Raw genomic sequence first — 16,565 nt, 5'->3', positions numbered from 1 at the left:
ACAACACCAGTGATTATTGGATTTATCTTCTTGTACATCCCCCAAATGCTTTTACATTAAATTTGTGCACAACATTCACAGAATAGGAAACAAAAATAACACAGCATACATACTAATCCACAAGAAATAGAAACTTGTTATTGGAAAAGTTTTTTCAAACAACAGTGTCACTTGCATTGTTATGTACCCTTCAAACAAACTGTAGCCTGGAACTAACAGCTTATAAAACAAGCTGTAATATTGACTTCGCCATCATTTAAAAAAAAATTCTAGTATCACTTCATCACATTACACATACTGAATCTGAATTAATAGTAGAAAGTACAATTGACCACACATCCACTGTGATATTTGACTATAATTAAATGTGCTGGTAAGTCAAGCTGAAACTGGTACTCATTGTTGAGATAATGACCAAAGGTACTCTAAGCTGCTCCTTTATTTCCCAAAGGGTCACCACAGTGTATGGATCCACGTATTTGATTTGGCACATATTTTACGCCAGTTGCCTTTTCTGATGCAACCCTCCCATTTTAAGAGTACACTAACTTGTGACTCCTGAGTCTGTTTTTTTTTTGTCTTCTCCTTGTCTCAAAATTGAAGGTCTTTCCCATGTTAGGTAAATGTGTTAACCACAGTGTGAATTTCATCAAATATAGCAAAAATTTAAATGGGCAGACACTGCTGGAATATTTTCTGATTCTGGCAAATAAGTTCAGACCTTTTAGTTAATTTAGTATAATAAAGAAAACAGAATTTGTATTATTTCACAGTAATTTTTAATAATCAGTTTACTCTGGTGTTCAAAGAACACCAAAAACCAACCCTATTTAACCCTCATGCTTTTACTTTAATGTACATGGACTACCAAATGGGGCCCCTGGGGGACCCCAAGGACAAATTACTTTAATAAGCAATCTTTCCCAGCTGTAAACCGTGGCCTCATACTTGTTCTCACCAATTGCCCCAATCTCACCCAGTGCAAAGTAAGTTTGTTGCTCAATAAAGCAAACAGAATCACATTATCTGCATAAAAACAGACGAGATCCTGAGAGATCCTAATTACAGCTGTGCAAGACTGGAAACAACTAAAAATAAAAAAGCTAAACGCACACTACAGACAGTTATAGCACACAGTTTGTCTCATGCACTGCACGGGGGAGCAAAGAGTTGTTAACTTCCTCTCTACGTTTAATGGCCAAAAGTAACACCTTTTTTTAATACAAAAATTACTTTGTAATTAAAAACATTTAATTTTTTCAATGGTTAACTATAAAAAAACCTGGATATCTCACTTATTAAACTAAGTATCTTTTGTTTGTTTCTTTTTAACATCGCACAATGTTTTTTTTGCCATTTTCTGCGTTAAAAAAATGTAAAGTTTACAAGAATAAAATTTCCTTGGATACTATATTTATTTTTGAAGTGAACAAGTTTAGTTATTCAACGATAACTGGATGCACTGCTGCAGCAATTTTTCAAAACTTGATCGTAGCAAACGGCTTTTATGTACGAAACCATGATATCAAAAAAACGTTTTCTATTTAAATTACAAATATAATCCTCCTCCATAACCATATCCCTCCATGCTACCAACCTAAATGAGTTGATTATAAATTAGGCTGAATCGCAGGCAACTAATTGCACTATGTGATTAAGGTCAGACTTCTAATGAATGATCAAATGACATAATTATTATTCACATTAGTCCTGCCACCGAGTATATCACTCTGTGTGCAGAAGGGCTTTTAAATGTTTGGTCATTGCAGGCAGAATGTTTCACTCTAAAGCTGAAATCAACATGATTACATAATCTAACATCAGAGCTGAAGCCACACTGATAAATATGCCTCTTACTTTATTAGATAAATTTAGAAAATCTTTTGCAAACTTGACATTGGGTATACTTGTTCTTCCTATTTAAGCGTAATACATACATGAAGCATTACTAATCTGCTTCATTCAACAATGTCTCCAACGCACGAATGGAGACAACACACACCAGTGTGGCTCTTCAGATAAGTGGAAACTTTAATATTTATGGTGCTTTAAAGTTAGGTTAAAAATGGTTATGCAAGCATATTTTCTGACAAAACATTTTACTTAAAGTGTTGCACAGTAATATGTTGGCTAGCACTGTTGCCTCACACCAAGAAGGGCCTTTAAATGCACTGGTTCTCTGGGGCCCTTCTGTGTTAAGCTTTCACAGTCTCACACTGCCGGTGTGGGCTCTCACAGGGTATTACAGTTTTCTACCACAGTCAGAAGACATGCATGTAAGGTTAATTGGCAATTCTAAATTGATTTGTGTAAGTGGAAGAAAATGGAAGGGTCTTTAAAAATAAATGTATCAGTGTGTGTGAAGACAGCCCTAATGTGTGCAATGTGTGAGGAGAAATTGTTCCTAGGAGGTTAAAATAAAGTTACAACAACATGAAGACATCTACCTCAGAATCAGAGTGGGAATTAATTATCATATTTTGGGTAAATAAAACTTCTAGATCACAGAAATACTGATTGTCTTTCCGATCTTCATTGTAACAAGGCTTGATGATATATGTCTCCCTCCAATCAGTTCTTCCTTAACATGTCAGACTTTAAAGTCTGTTGTTGATCAAAGGGGCAGAGACACGCCATTTTATTTATTTATTTTTATAGGCTTTATCCTTCAAGCTCAGGTCTTCTACCAGAGGCCTGGGAGCTTACATGTGCTTTTGCTAGGACTGTGCTCTTTTGGACAGAGCTCTCGGATGTTCTTCCGTGGATCTGGTAAAGCCACTTGCCCGGTTTGTGTGTGACTGCCCCTAGTGCTAAGATTACCAACTGTTGCCTTTACCTTTCACTCTTCTCGAGCTCCTCTCTCTACCCTTGGTACTTCTCCAGCTTCTTGTGTTCCTTCCTTCTGATGTTGCTATCACTTGGCATAGCTACATCTATCACTAGGGCTGTTTTGCTCTTCTTTTCCACCACTACTATGGCCTGTTGGTTAGCCATCACCAGTTTGTCCATCCATATCAGGATGTCTTACAGGATCTTAGCTTGGTAAATGTCAAGCATTCTCCTGGGGCATTTGACCTCGGGACTTCCAGGCCATACTCAAAACAGATGTTCCTCTATAATATGCCAGCCACTTGGTTATGATGTTCCACATATGCCCTGCCTGCTAGCAGCTTCATGCTGTCATTATGTGCTTGATTGTGTCAGGGGCATTTTTGCACAACCTGCTCCTGGGGTTTACCCTAGTTTGGTAGATCCAAGCCTCTGTTGAGCTTGTTCTCAGAGCTTGTTCCTGTGCTGACATGATTAGTGCCTCTGTGCTTTCTTTCAGTCCAGCTTTGTCCAGACATTGGTAGGATTTCTCAATATCAGACACTTCTTCTGCCGGTGGCACATACTCTGCAAGGGCCTGTCCTTCAATGATGGTTCCTCTCCTTGTTCCTCTCTTTTCCTGGCTTTCTTCTGTCTGAGATATTTACTAAGCAAACTACCATTTGTGGCTATCCGTCTGATGTACTCAAGTTGTTGTTTCTTCCTGACACTCACTAATTCTCAGCCTCCCTCCTTCCGCTTAATGTACAGCTTCAGGTGATGTACTTGGGGTGAAATCCACCATGCATGGTACGGAGCTTCCTTCTGTTGATGTCAGTGGCTTCTAGATCCTCCTTTGGCCAGCTTATTATCCAGACATGGTATCTGATGATCTGAGTTTTGACTGCCTTCCCCCTTTTTGTTACCATCCGACAGACTTCTTCTCTAGTGTGAATGACATTCTGATGTCAGTGCTGTTGATTCTATGGGTGTGGTCCTAAAAAGGCTCTTTAGAGTCCTGTCGATCTTGTAGTCCTGTTGATATAATTTTTCTTTTGTGTGCAGAACAACCTGTAAACAGCTTCATTCTGTCAGACTGTATTTGCATCTCCTTGCTGTCTTTGGGTGTGTTTTCTCACTTTGGAGCATTTGTTCCCCATGTGTTCATAATTTTGACAAATTGCATACTTTCATTGTTTTGGTTTTGGTTTTGTTTTGTTTGTTTTCTGGTGTTTTTTTTTCTGGGTTGCTGTGAGCTGACATCTCAGGGCCAGTGAACATTTGTCTTTGATTTAAAAAGTTACAATTTCATGATAATACATGATAACATGGAAAAACATCAAAGCGTGGCTATATTTCTGATAATAAAATAAATATTTCAATATTTCACAATATTTCCCAAATTGACAGATAATTGTTATGTTGCAAGATACACACAACCTTTCTGACAGTAAATATAGAAGCCATTCTATTACACATTGCTATCATTCTAGTTGTTGTGCCACAAAAACATTTTTTGTGCCCATATGTCAAGTCCTGTATGCCAAAAAAGTCAGCATGTCCTACTGTTTTCGGTCACATTGATAAGCACACAAACCAGCATGCTTTATAGTCACTTAGCCAGGCATACAAACGGCAACAGGGTTAAGTTCACGTTGCAATGTAGCATATCCCATTTCTGTGCATTATGCATACAATACTACAGGATTTTTAAGCACAGCTGCATTATGTACGGAAAGTAAAAATAAAGACAAGCGAGCAAGGATATTGAAATATACAAAAAGCGCAGGTGTATTAATCATGACTGTATTGCATGTAGGGTAGGTCCTGCTGTTTAGCATTCTGACTGTCATAACTTCTGAAAACACTTAATGGAAACACTTACTGAGACACTTAATGGAACTACGCTATTATTAATGCACCTGTGCTTTCCTTATTGTGTCGAGTCAAAATGTCTGCGGTTAAAAAAGGTTGGGGAGGAAAAGATTTCTAGTAAATGTGTAGGTATAGGTAATTCTTACACAGTCCAAACATAAAAGAACAAAACAGAAAGCTCTATAGAGACAGAAGTGCATTCATCACATTTTTAGACCTCAGGGTTGTGCATTTCGGTAGTGCTGCATGTAAATAGAACACTCCACAGGATACCTTTTAAGAAAACATCCAGCAGGTGGTAATAGTCTGCACTGCAAAATATAAATACAGTGGCATTAACTGCATAATTGGAACTTGTTGAATCATGATATCTTATTCTGGAGGCCAAAACATTTGGTGCCTTGTGTGTTTTTTGGATTAATGTGAATACTTCTAGCAATCATCAAAGCTGTGCCTGCATTTACAGCATGGTGCTCCTTTGCTACCTCTAAAGTAATGTTAAACAATGGAGCAATCTTACTATATTTCATGGAGATATCGACCACAGATACACAGGGATAAGAATCCTCCACAAAATCTTCAAATTATTATTTTCAAACAGTTCCAGCATTGAAAAATGTAGTAGTATTGTTAACACCATCAGTTGGAGAGCACAGAAATACACATGCAAGGTTTTCTGATTACAGTTAACAAGCTGCGTCTGTCGTGTTAGTAAATTACCCAAAGCTGAATATCATGTCTTAGTTTGTGACCTTGCACTAAATTGCACATAAACTGAGCATGTCATATTCAGGTGACTGCACCTGTGTTTAGAACAGCACAACTTTTGTCAATCACTTATAAAACTAACCATAACTACAAGGAAGAAGACAGTACAGTGCAGTTGGTGTAGTTGTGAGGTCATACAACAACTTATTTCTTGGTAAAGATTGGTGATTAAATAATCCCTTTGTTCCCTGTGCTACCTACCGGTTGTTGTTGTTTTATTTTGTTTTGTATTTTACATACCTTTTAATGCATAATTGGAAAAATGTACATCAGTTATGTAACTTCATTAGCCTTTTGAGAAGTAAAAAAACAAACAAACAAACAAAAAAAAGCCAAGTGGCAGAGGAAAGGAACATGAGCTGTATTTGCTGGCTTTTTGAAACATGGATCTGGACCATTGACAGGTGGTTGGAAACTGTGCTACCTTGATAATGATATTCAGGAAGGTCTTTGCTAGTAACTCAGCCAGAGGGTTTACCCAGGCTTATCTGCAAGCTGTACCACACTGAGGGAGAGAGAGAGAAAAATAGAAGGAAAATGGGAATTTTGGGATAGACACTTGTCTTTCACAGTAAACACTTGTGATGGATATTGAACATTGCTTCCAGTTTTAGAACATTAATCACATTTCTAAGTTGAGTAAGTGACAATTTCAGCCTCATGGGACCATCTGGCTGTGGTAAAGCATTGCCTGCAATTATAGAGTAATAAAAAGATAATATGTAGGTGTTGAATTTCTTACTTTTGAATTATTAGTGCATAACCTGGACAAGGCAAGTTCAGTTTATTAAAATTTGTTATATCATATTTTAGATAGATATTATAAATGAAAAGCGTGGTCTGCCAAAACACTGTACTTTCATATAAGCATATCATAGTTGCCAGTTGGTGACAAAAGAAAATGCCAAATTTTCTCACGAAAGGCTCGTAATTATTGGTGGGACAAAACATTGATAAGCTGACCATTATTAATATATGAGACACCATAAATCGTTCCCCTGTGTAATTTAACTTGCTGGAGTCACCAGTTCATGAATCCTTCCCATGTTGCCCTCAACTGAATGAGGGTAAAGTGCAAGAAAGTAAAGTAACTTTCAGTGACGAAGAGGAAATTCACAGGGCAGAAATGACAGACACTTTGAATACATTGGAAAGCATATCAGAAAGCCCATTAAATACATGGACACAACAAAACTGACCAGTGAAAATAATAAACACACTGGTACCATGCAGTGGAAATACACATGATCCCTGCTTTTGCCTTTTTAGGAGTAATTTTTCTTGTCAGTAAAACATATGCTGTGAGTCATTGATGATTTTCTTGCAGTATATCTTCTTGCAGAATTGCCATTTTCATAGCATTATTACCAAAGTGTTGTGATAATATGTACTGTGGGGAATTTAAGGTTGTATTACAAAGAGTATTGAGATTACACAAATTTAATAAGAAGACCTGTTCTAGGTTTGAACCTGATGATCTGCTGAGAGTTTGCATATTCGACCTGTGTCTCTGGATACTCCAATTTCCTCCCATAGTCCGAAGATATGCATGTTAGGTTAATTGGTGATTCTAAATTGGCAGGAGGTGCAGAAGTGATCATGAATGATTGTCTCTCTGTGTTAGCTATGGTGATGGACTGGTGCCTTTTCCAGGATGTTCCCTGCCTCTCGTCCAGTGTCAGCCTCAACTCTAATTGGATAAGTGGTTGAGAAAGTGGATGGATGGATGTTTCTGCAAATAACTTTTTGGTTCATTAGGTGTGCACAAACATGAACAATTACACTGTTTCACAAATGTCCATGAAATGGGGTTGTCAGTAGGGCCTCTCCCTGAAAGTCAGAGCTTTAAAGCATCAGTCAAAGCCTCATATGCGTTTAATGAACCTGTTTGTTCTTTGTACTATAGGTGTCTGAGAACTAGCTGCAGCCGCTGCGAAGTGCATGCTGGCATCGGTAACTCTGTATGTAATCAGTAATAAAGTGTTTGGATATGCATAAGCTTCAGTATAATGGCTATACAAATGGGCATTATGTTTGTTGTGCTATAAAAAAAAGACAAAGGCCTGCCTTGTTAATGCAATGTCATGCAAACTTATTTAATGTTTACATGACATTGCATTAAGTTTGACAAGAAGTGGCTAAAAATAATTTCTTAAAGAATGAATTACTGTAATTTATTAATATATGTACACAATATATGCACCTTTTATGGTTTCACTTGTTTGTTTTTATGCATTTACAATAACAACAAATCAAAATGATAAAAATGAAAAGAACAAACGTTTAAATGATCATAGAGAACCACTGAATACAGTTAAGCTGAAAAAGTTCTCATTGACAATAAGCAATGATTTTCACTAAACTGGACAAATGTGAAGTTGTTGACTAAAATATTTCCTGTGATAATGGATTTCCTAGACAAACCCCTGACATTAGATTTTTTTTTCTTTAACTGGACTAAAAAAATGTCCTTGTTGGCATGACTCCCCAGGGAGACCAGAGTGATGGATGGAATTCAGTAGCAAGTGACTCTGCCAAAACCACCTGCTCATAGTTTTGGTGTCAGGTTGTTGATGTGATGTAACCTTGCCTCGATAAAATCAAGGGCACCATCCACTTATAAAGCCCACTTAAAATGTAACCAACCAAGCTACCAAATTTTTTTGTGTTCTACATGACTTGGAAGTTAAATTATAATGCCTGTGTAATCCTAATTGGCGAACATATGAGGGGTTGCACATACCATTAAATAGGAAACAAGCTACCTCACTTGGAATGTGAAGTCCAGGCTTAGGAAGATAATTGCCTGGCTTTAGCGATGCTACATAATAAGCATGTGAGAGTGGCAGCTCTTTGTATATGACAAATTGGTTACACCATGAATGGTATGTATCGAGAGCATTTACACAAATGTTTTCGAATTGTATTTTTTTTGGTACAATATTTATTATTGCACACAGCTCGTCAAGTATTCACACAATGATAACAGAATTCCTGGCAATTTGTTTAGGTGGCTAATTATATAATTGTACAGCTGCTACTGCTTGGTTCTTGTTTCTATGCAGTGTGCTGCTCTCTTGCTTGCTATTTTTGTCTTCCTCTTCAGTCACACTTGACAGTTGGCCAGCATCAACTACCGAACATCAGAGAAAAAAAAAGTTATGACCAAAAAAAAAGTTAAAAAAAATGTCAGCTCCAGGGATATTTAGTAATCAGGTTACAAGGATGAAGAAAGGAGATTAGATTGCCTCTTGGTTCAGTGCTCTTTTCCATGCTGCTGCTCCTTCTCTTCATATCTATTTAATTTTACATATTTATCAGGCATTATTTGTTACTCTGAGGACTATGGGCGGTGAACCTTTCTGTCTGACATGGCTGGAAATGGCACAGCGGTAATTGTCAAAAGCCAAAGCTAGAGAAGTGCATATCGCAGTGTGTCTGTGTGTGTGTAAAGGAAAGGAGAGGAGGAGAGAGAAAACGAAAGGGTGGGGAGGTGCAGTGAGAAACAGGGAGGGTGTATGTGTGAGGGAGGGGTAAGGCGAGAGAGAGAGAGACAGCAGGAGAACGAGCGGCTCGCCTCATTCCGCTGCTTTCTCAGCATCTATTCTGTGAGAGTCTATTCTGGAGAGGAGAGCGCTACCGAACAGGCGAATAGGAGAAGGAAAAGAGGACAAAATCCACTGATGAGGGAGCATATCGAGGAAAAGAACACATAATCTAGTCTCACTGGCATGTGTTATCACCATCTATAGCTTTGGTGGAGGTCTGTGAAAGTTTCCATCCTGGGGGGACACCCTCCCCTTGTTGTGGGGACGAACAGTGGATGCTGAATTTCATTCCTGAAGGCAGGGGGAGAGCTGTGAGGACCGGCTGGATTCACTTGCATTGGAGCTGGTAGTGCGCACCAGAAGAGATCCTACAGTCTCTCGTTCTCCCTTGTCTCTCATAAACGCATTTTCCAGTAGAATACCTAACATTGTTTAGCTCTGCCAAGGTGGAATATCAGGGAGAACAGCCCAAAAGAAATTAATCTAAACCAAGGAACTAAAGGGTAATGGATTATGCACAAATTCACTGAAGGACATCCTGCTCACAAAAAGTAAGTTCAAATCAGAAAAGGCTTTTAATTGGTTTCTGATTTTAAAAGACTTGTGGGATTTTTGCCCTTGTTGTGGAGCAGAACCAATCGTATCTCATGACAGCTTGCGGACTATAGGATTCTGGATAGTATTTCAAGGTAAGAAAACATCCGTGGCTTCTTTTATATTAAAAGCACCCTTCGGGTTTTCTGTGAAAGGGGCAGATTAGGCAGGCGAAAAGCTCAGCATGAAAGATGCAGTGACGTGGGAAAGAGAAAGCACTATGAAAAAGACTGATCTTGTCTTTCATTGTATTTAATCAGTTTTACAGAAAGTGCAAAGTTAGAGAAAATGTACAACTACACAATGAGAAGCCCCGTGGCTTTCAGAGAACAAGATTGCTTTTTGTGACGGCTGTGAAAGACTACTCCCCTCTGCAGAGAAGAATGTGTCTATGTGTATCTGCATACTTGTGCATGTGTGTTTGCTGAGAGGGAAGATGCCTGCCTGCAAAGCAATTCATGCTTTGCTTCCTTGCTATATATTGGTTATCACCAGGGGAGGCTGCAAATGGAAGGGGCATAATTGCAGTGGTTGTTTGTTCGCATCTTTGCAACACCTAGTATCAGTGAGAAGGGAATTACTTTTGTACAGTAGCTGTATTTTATTCATAAATGTGAGGGCCTCAGCATTTTAAAGGCTGCCTTATTCCTTTTATCTGGCCACAGATAAGTGATTCTGTCTGGTATTACACCAGCTCAGATGCTCTACATCACACTTTCACCTTCAGCTTCTATGTATTTCTGAATCTGTTCTAGCAATGCACTTTTGTGTCTCTTTGCTTTTTCCCCAAATGTGAAAGTGATGATAAAGTGTTTTTCTGTTGATGCTCTAACTTTCTTTTTTTTTTCCAGATGAAAATGTTGACTCTTTCATTAGGCGGTGTAGGGTCTGACAGAGAGATGATCGTATATGTTTTTTCTTTATTGGAAAGAGTGAATCTGCTGCCCTCTTGATCAATACCAGCCAAGTGCATGGCTATCTCCTTTTGTAAGGCAACGGTTGAAATATTTATTGCTTGAGCATCCTGTCGGTTCCCTGAAATATTTAAAATAATTGAATAATGAATAGCCTGTCTAAGCTGTCAAAGCCCAGTTTTTGGCCTGGGCAGATGATTATAATGCCATCTCCTCATGTAACATGCCAAACAGTGACCATTAAATGCCTTTGCCTCTGGATATAAAAATTTCACAAGAAGTGTTTCTCCTCTTTCAAAACATCCACTGGGGGGGAGTGGAGCCTGATGGGAAGTTGATGACAGCTCCTGTGTATCTGGCATTGACTGCCAATATTGGCTAAAACCTCCAATTGTTCCAGTGAATGTATAGTGTGTTTATTTAGTATAGTGTGTTCTTTGCAAGCTCCTTTGACTACGATGACCTGGATGACTGAGAACCTTCACAGACGTATAGTGTGTTTGTAAGAAACTGCTCTGTTGAGTGTTCTATTGAACTCGTATTTAGCGTTCATTATGCATGATGTGTGTTTGTTTACTCTTTAAAGATATGCGACCCTGTTATCTGTTCTCCCTGCTCTATTCATTTAATCCAGTGATCTATATCTGCACTATTTGTTTGTTCAATATGCAACGTCGTGTGTACATATGTGTGTAAGAGAAGGCGTATAAATGAAACGAGTTTTTGTGTGTATCTGGTATCTGTGTGGGTGTGTATTTGTCCAGAGCTCTGAGCTTCATCCCTTTTGATGTTTTATTGAGTGTTAACCATAGTAGGGCTGACGCATTCCCTCTGATATGGAGTAGCATGGTTAAAGGAACACACAGACACTGACTTTGCTCACCTTTGTATTTTCTTTAACTCTGAATTAGCAATGCTATGTCTGCCTCTTTTGGCCCTTTAGAATTGGGAAATGATTTGGTCCAGGTTGGTTCTGTATGCAGGAAGTGTGAAGGTCTGAGCATGCATGTCTGGATGTAAGCTAGTAGGGTGTATGTGCGCTGTGGGTATACAGCCTGTATGGTCAGATGAAAGTGCCTGCTTGTGAATTTAGAGTCCGTTAAGGGGCTAGTATAGAGTCAGTCTTTCCTCTATTGCTGATTCTAGCAAATGAGTCAAAGACAAGGCCCTCCATTTGCAGTGATAATCTGTATCCTCTGAATCACAGGATGGACGCAGCAGAAGGACAGAGCCCTCTTCTACACTGGGATTATCCACTGTTGCTGACAGCACAGAGACAACAAGGAAACAATGTTAATGGCAAAAATGTTGGGGTTTTGATTTATTACTCACAGGAGGACAGCTTATATCAGTATGCATGCACGCGGGTAGGCAGCTGATATCTGACACACCTGCTTCCAAATACAATAAATCATTTGCAATCATGTGCATGTGTCAGTCAGATCACATTATAAAATTGTCAAATCTTGCTTAATATCTTAATATATATGTTTTTGACTGCTAGTAGTACAGTAGCTTTTACACTGAATATTTTAATTAATTTTAATAATTAAGGTTCATTAAAATGAATACTGCATGAATATCTATATTATATATTGATAAACCTTTTTAAATTAAAGCATGCCCTGGTCATGTTGCCAATTTTAGGCAGAGTAACCATTCTAGTCACTGTGGTAGTGAAAATGAACCTTTTTAGAATTCAAAAATGCTAAAATGTTGAATTCCAAATTTCCCTTTTGAAAGAAATGTTATTTCATGTGACTTTCAAGAGTTTCAAAGCTTTTTATTATTTTAATATTAGAAAAATATCCTGCATACCAAAATGGCAAAATTCAAAGTGATGGGAAAAAAGGTAAAAAATAATAACTTGCACTGCGACTTGTATAGTATCAATTAGATGTTGTCTGTATTGTTGGTATTGTGAGAGAACAGATGCAAGATTTGTACCCAGAAGCAGCATATTTTTAGCCTGTCCATTAAGGACATGGGAGAAAAATCAATGATCACAGACTGAAACACTGGGTTTCAAATTTAACTTTTTCTTCTATGACCTCTGAATACAGTTGGAAATATGCACTTTGTAAATAACAAAATAAGTTGGGTTTTTTTCCAGATTTGTTTCAACTAATTTATCCATAGATTTATTTATTATCACTAATGTTGGTAGATTTGCCTTGGTCACATTTGTAGCACACATATTGTGCAGGCCCACCCCCTATATTTTATTACAAGCTGATATGTGTTTAATGGTTAATTGCAGTCAGAAAAACATTAACATAGTCATGTTAGCCCCACATCTGTAGCATATGCACCACCAGCTCTGAAACCAGCTTTTAGAGAGGTATGGTCAAGACCAAAGCATGACAGGATATGGATGATCTGCTGTGAGCTCCTTTGAATCCCTGATGAAGCGAAACACAATATGCTCGAACAGCTGGGTCATTTATGGAAAATGCCAACTCATCACAGTCCCCTCAGAGGAGGGGAAAATAATTCAGTTTTAATAGTGTTTGCCTCACAGAGAAAAAAATATATATCTTGAATGACTTAGTTCATTACATTGACAGCTTGTTTATTTAAAAAAAGCAGAAAAAGGAAAAGTTAATGGAAGGCATATGGACAAACAGGTTACTGTTTAAACTTTACTTAATATTCTAATTAAAAGTAGCAAAATAATACTAATGTTGTCAATGCTCAAGTGTGCTGAGCAAATGCTTGACAATAAGAGGAGACTATGTTTCATTTGTTGCATTTCTTAAACAAGACAAAAAATCTTTAACATATACTTAAAAATACAGTAAGTGTATAGCTGCAGTTTGGTGATAAATGCTTGGCATTTGTTTTCTTTTGAGTTTATGTGCTAAGTGACTGCTGGTGGCAGTGTAGCCCTTTAGGGATAGTGTAACAGTGAAGGGGCTGAAGGCAGTCTGATGCAAGAGAACTGATCTCCGAACAGCCTCCACTGACAGTGACCTTGCTGTATGTGTCAGTTTGAAGAACGACCTTCCTGGACAATCTGCCGTGGGCAATGTATGTCGCATTACCTTTGGAAAGGCCCTTTTTGTGTGTTGTTGACAAGGAGCATTAGCAAGGGTCAAGGGTGATGTAGCTGGCTAAGAATTGGGGGCAGACCATGTCGCACCGATGTGGCATTTAAGATAAAATAAAGGGGAAAAATGTTTTGGGCTAGTTCCATGACCAAAGTGATGAAATTGGTGTCTTTTTGTTACATAACATCTTTGGGCATAATGTTTTACACTGACCCCATTTTGTAATAAAAGGAGTTGTGTCTCAGTATGTGTCACTAAGACACATGTAATTCATCTAGTAGCTATCTACCCAATAAGTGATTTATGGTGCAAACATACAAACACACCAACCAAAGCACTTAAGCGCCATTACTGACCAGTGTTGTTTTTTTAAGCTAATTAAGAATCATTAAATATTCACACAGTAGAACAACCTGCTTATATCCTAATGGCACACGAAGATGGATACTAGTTCTCTTTTTAGCAAGGTCACCGTTGGAACTATCCATTTTGTATTTTGCCTCCATCAGCCAATTTAGGATGTCCTTACAGTGACTTTGCCCCCCTTCATCCTTTCTTTGCACCCTCAGTTTTCAGGTCTGAAATCGGGTATTTAGAGTATTGACCACTTTGCTTTTTAGATGGCAACAAAAATGCTTCGTCCCTCCTACCAAAGTGAAGCCATATTCTTTCCTTTCATGTTTATAGCGCCATTGAAAGATATATTCACATAACAGATTATTAGTTTATTATAAAGATAAGAAAAAAGATTTATTCTGCAAGTGCAAATTGTGTAAAATATATTCAGTAAAAGTCTTGTTGTAAAAATAACAAAAACAGAAACCTGCATTCGACAAAACCAAAAATCACTTATGCATTTAAAAGTGGCAGTAAATGATAATAGGGAGCTGTTTAAATTGTATTTTTAAACTGTGAGCTGCCAGGCTTTTGCCCAGAAAGGTTAGGTCATTACGTGCATAACAATATGCCCACTAATGCTTCACAGTTAGATCGGGATATGTCAGAGTGGAGTCTTTTCATTGTAACAATAGTGAAAATGTCAGGACATGGATGCTTTTATGCCTCTGAGGAGACTGTGGACTCTTCAACAGTACTTGTGTTTCTTACACTGGACAAGCTCCCATAACCTCGTTTTTACCAGAGTATGAAAGGCTCTCAGCAGGACAGTCGACCAGTGCTTGTTAGGGCAGGTCCTGGATCCTTGTCTCCTTTGGGCTTACAGCTGATATAGAACAAAGTACAGCTCTGATATTTGTTAGTTTCTAATGCTTTAAGGAGTCTGTGGAGAGGAGGATCCCCTATACACCTTAACACACCTTAAAATCTGGCTAAGAGCTTTTTTTGTGCTCTAGGCTTACAGAAGATTTTGCTGAGTCTTGTGAATGACTTGTGGTTTCTCGTTGGAAGTAAAATGTTACACTTAGCGAGTGCAGTTTAAAGCTGAAACAAAGAATAAAAAAAAACAAAAAACGGATGTAATATGAATCCACAAAAGAGTTATTGGCACAAATATAGTTTCTATAATTCTTGGTCATGTGTTTTATTGGGTTTCAGAGACTAATGTCCATACAGACCATTTAATTGCTACAAAAAACACAAAAAGCCCCAAAATGATGAGATCGATTCATGTAAGGCACAAAGGTCTCATATTACACCTGCCCTGTTCTATTAAGATAGTGACAGTTGGCTGCTGTCCAATAAGCACAACGACCCAATTTCATAATAACCCTGCTCCTGAACTCCCAGAGACTGCAGTTACCTCCTGCTCCATTTCAGACTGTTACGTAAAGTGCCAATAAATCAGGATGGTCCTGTGATTCGTTGTTCCCCGTTTAATTTATTCCATTCTTTTTCTCATATTTGTAAAAACTCAGACAGCTTTAGTTAGTTGAGAGTTGTGAGAACCTTTGTCATGCTGTGACTCTTGGGAGGGATGGAAAACACAGTAAATAGATATGAATTACTCCTGTCCCAGCTTCTCTCCCTCTTTCTTATTTCTCTGGTTCTATTCTTTTTCCCAGCTAACTCAGTGTGTTACCAGAGGTTTGACTGTCCAGTGGAAGCTCTGGAGTGTTTCAGTGAGCTGGATAGAGTTACTGAAGGCTGTACATAATCGCCTCCCTGCTGAGTGTCCTTTCATGTACAGAGGGCGGCTGTCTGGTAAATCAGTTACTTGTCTCGTGCAAATGTAGTATACTCATATATATGAGTATTGATTTCAGGTTAAATGCTATATAACTTGACTAAGATGGCCACTGTTTCAACATGTACAGGGTGGGCCATTTATATGGATACACCGTAATAACATGGGAATGGTTGGTGATATTAAAGTCCTGTTTGTGGAACATTAGTATATGTGAGGGGGCAAAATCCATCTGGGTGGTGACCATGGTGGCCATTTAGAAGTCGGCAATCTTGGATACAACTTTTGTTTTTTCAATAGGAAGAGGGTCATGTGACACATCAAACTTATTGGTAATGTCACAAGAAAAACAATGGTGTGCTTGGTTTCAACGTAACTTTATTCTTTCATGAGTTATTTATAAGTTTCTCTTTGTTCCCAGCCATTGACATGTCGAAGAGGTTAACACATGAGGAGCGGATCAAAATTGTGTTGATATCTGGTGAACGCAGTAACCAGGTCATTGCAGAAGATTTCAATGCAAGACACTCTACGAGACCACCCATCTCCCATGCTACAGTCAGCAAACTGCTTGCTAAGTTTTGTGAAACTGGTTCAGTGTTGGATTTGCCAAAATGTGGACACAAGAAAACTGTCAGTAATGAAGAAACATCAGTGGCTGTCCTAGCTGAGCTAGCAAGAGCCCACAGCGTAGCACTCGCCGCATGTCACTGGAATGTGGCATTAGTCGAACATCCCTTCCGTGGATATTAGCTACTCACAAATGGCACCCTTACAAACTCCAGCTACTGCAGCATCTCAACGAGGATGACCCAGATCGGCGCACAGAATTTGCAGAATGGGCAAAACAAAAATTGAAACAGGA

The 16,565-nt window shown here is 38.5% G+C and overlaps 1 long non-coding RNA gene across 1 annotated transcript in view; it reads left to right on the top strand.

Annotated features, from left to right (window-relative positions):
• Window positions 1-9,058: 9,058 nt before the first annotated feature.
• Window positions 9,059-16,565, top strand: part of LOC102192363 (uncharacterized) — a 62,706-nt gene continuing 55,199 nt past the window's right edge. Inside the window, exon 1 of the long non-coding RNA XR_311550.2 lies at window positions 9,059-9,688. This is a non-coding gene — a long non-coding RNA (uncharacterized LOC102192363). The remainder of the gene's footprint in view (window positions 9,689-16,565) is intronic.

Source organism: Pundamilia nyererei, unplaced genomic scaffold, assembly GCF_000239375.1.
Source record: "Pundamilia nyererei isolate P.nyererei 1_Seehausen unplaced genomic scaffold, PunNye1.0 scaffold00020, whole genome shotgun sequence".
Lineage (NCBI taxonomy): Eukaryota > Metazoa > Chordata > Actinopteri > Cichliformes > Cichlidae > Pundamilia > Pundamilia nyererei.
Note: the sequence above shows the minus strand (reverse complement) of the source record. Positions and strands in the feature narration are given on the sequence as shown.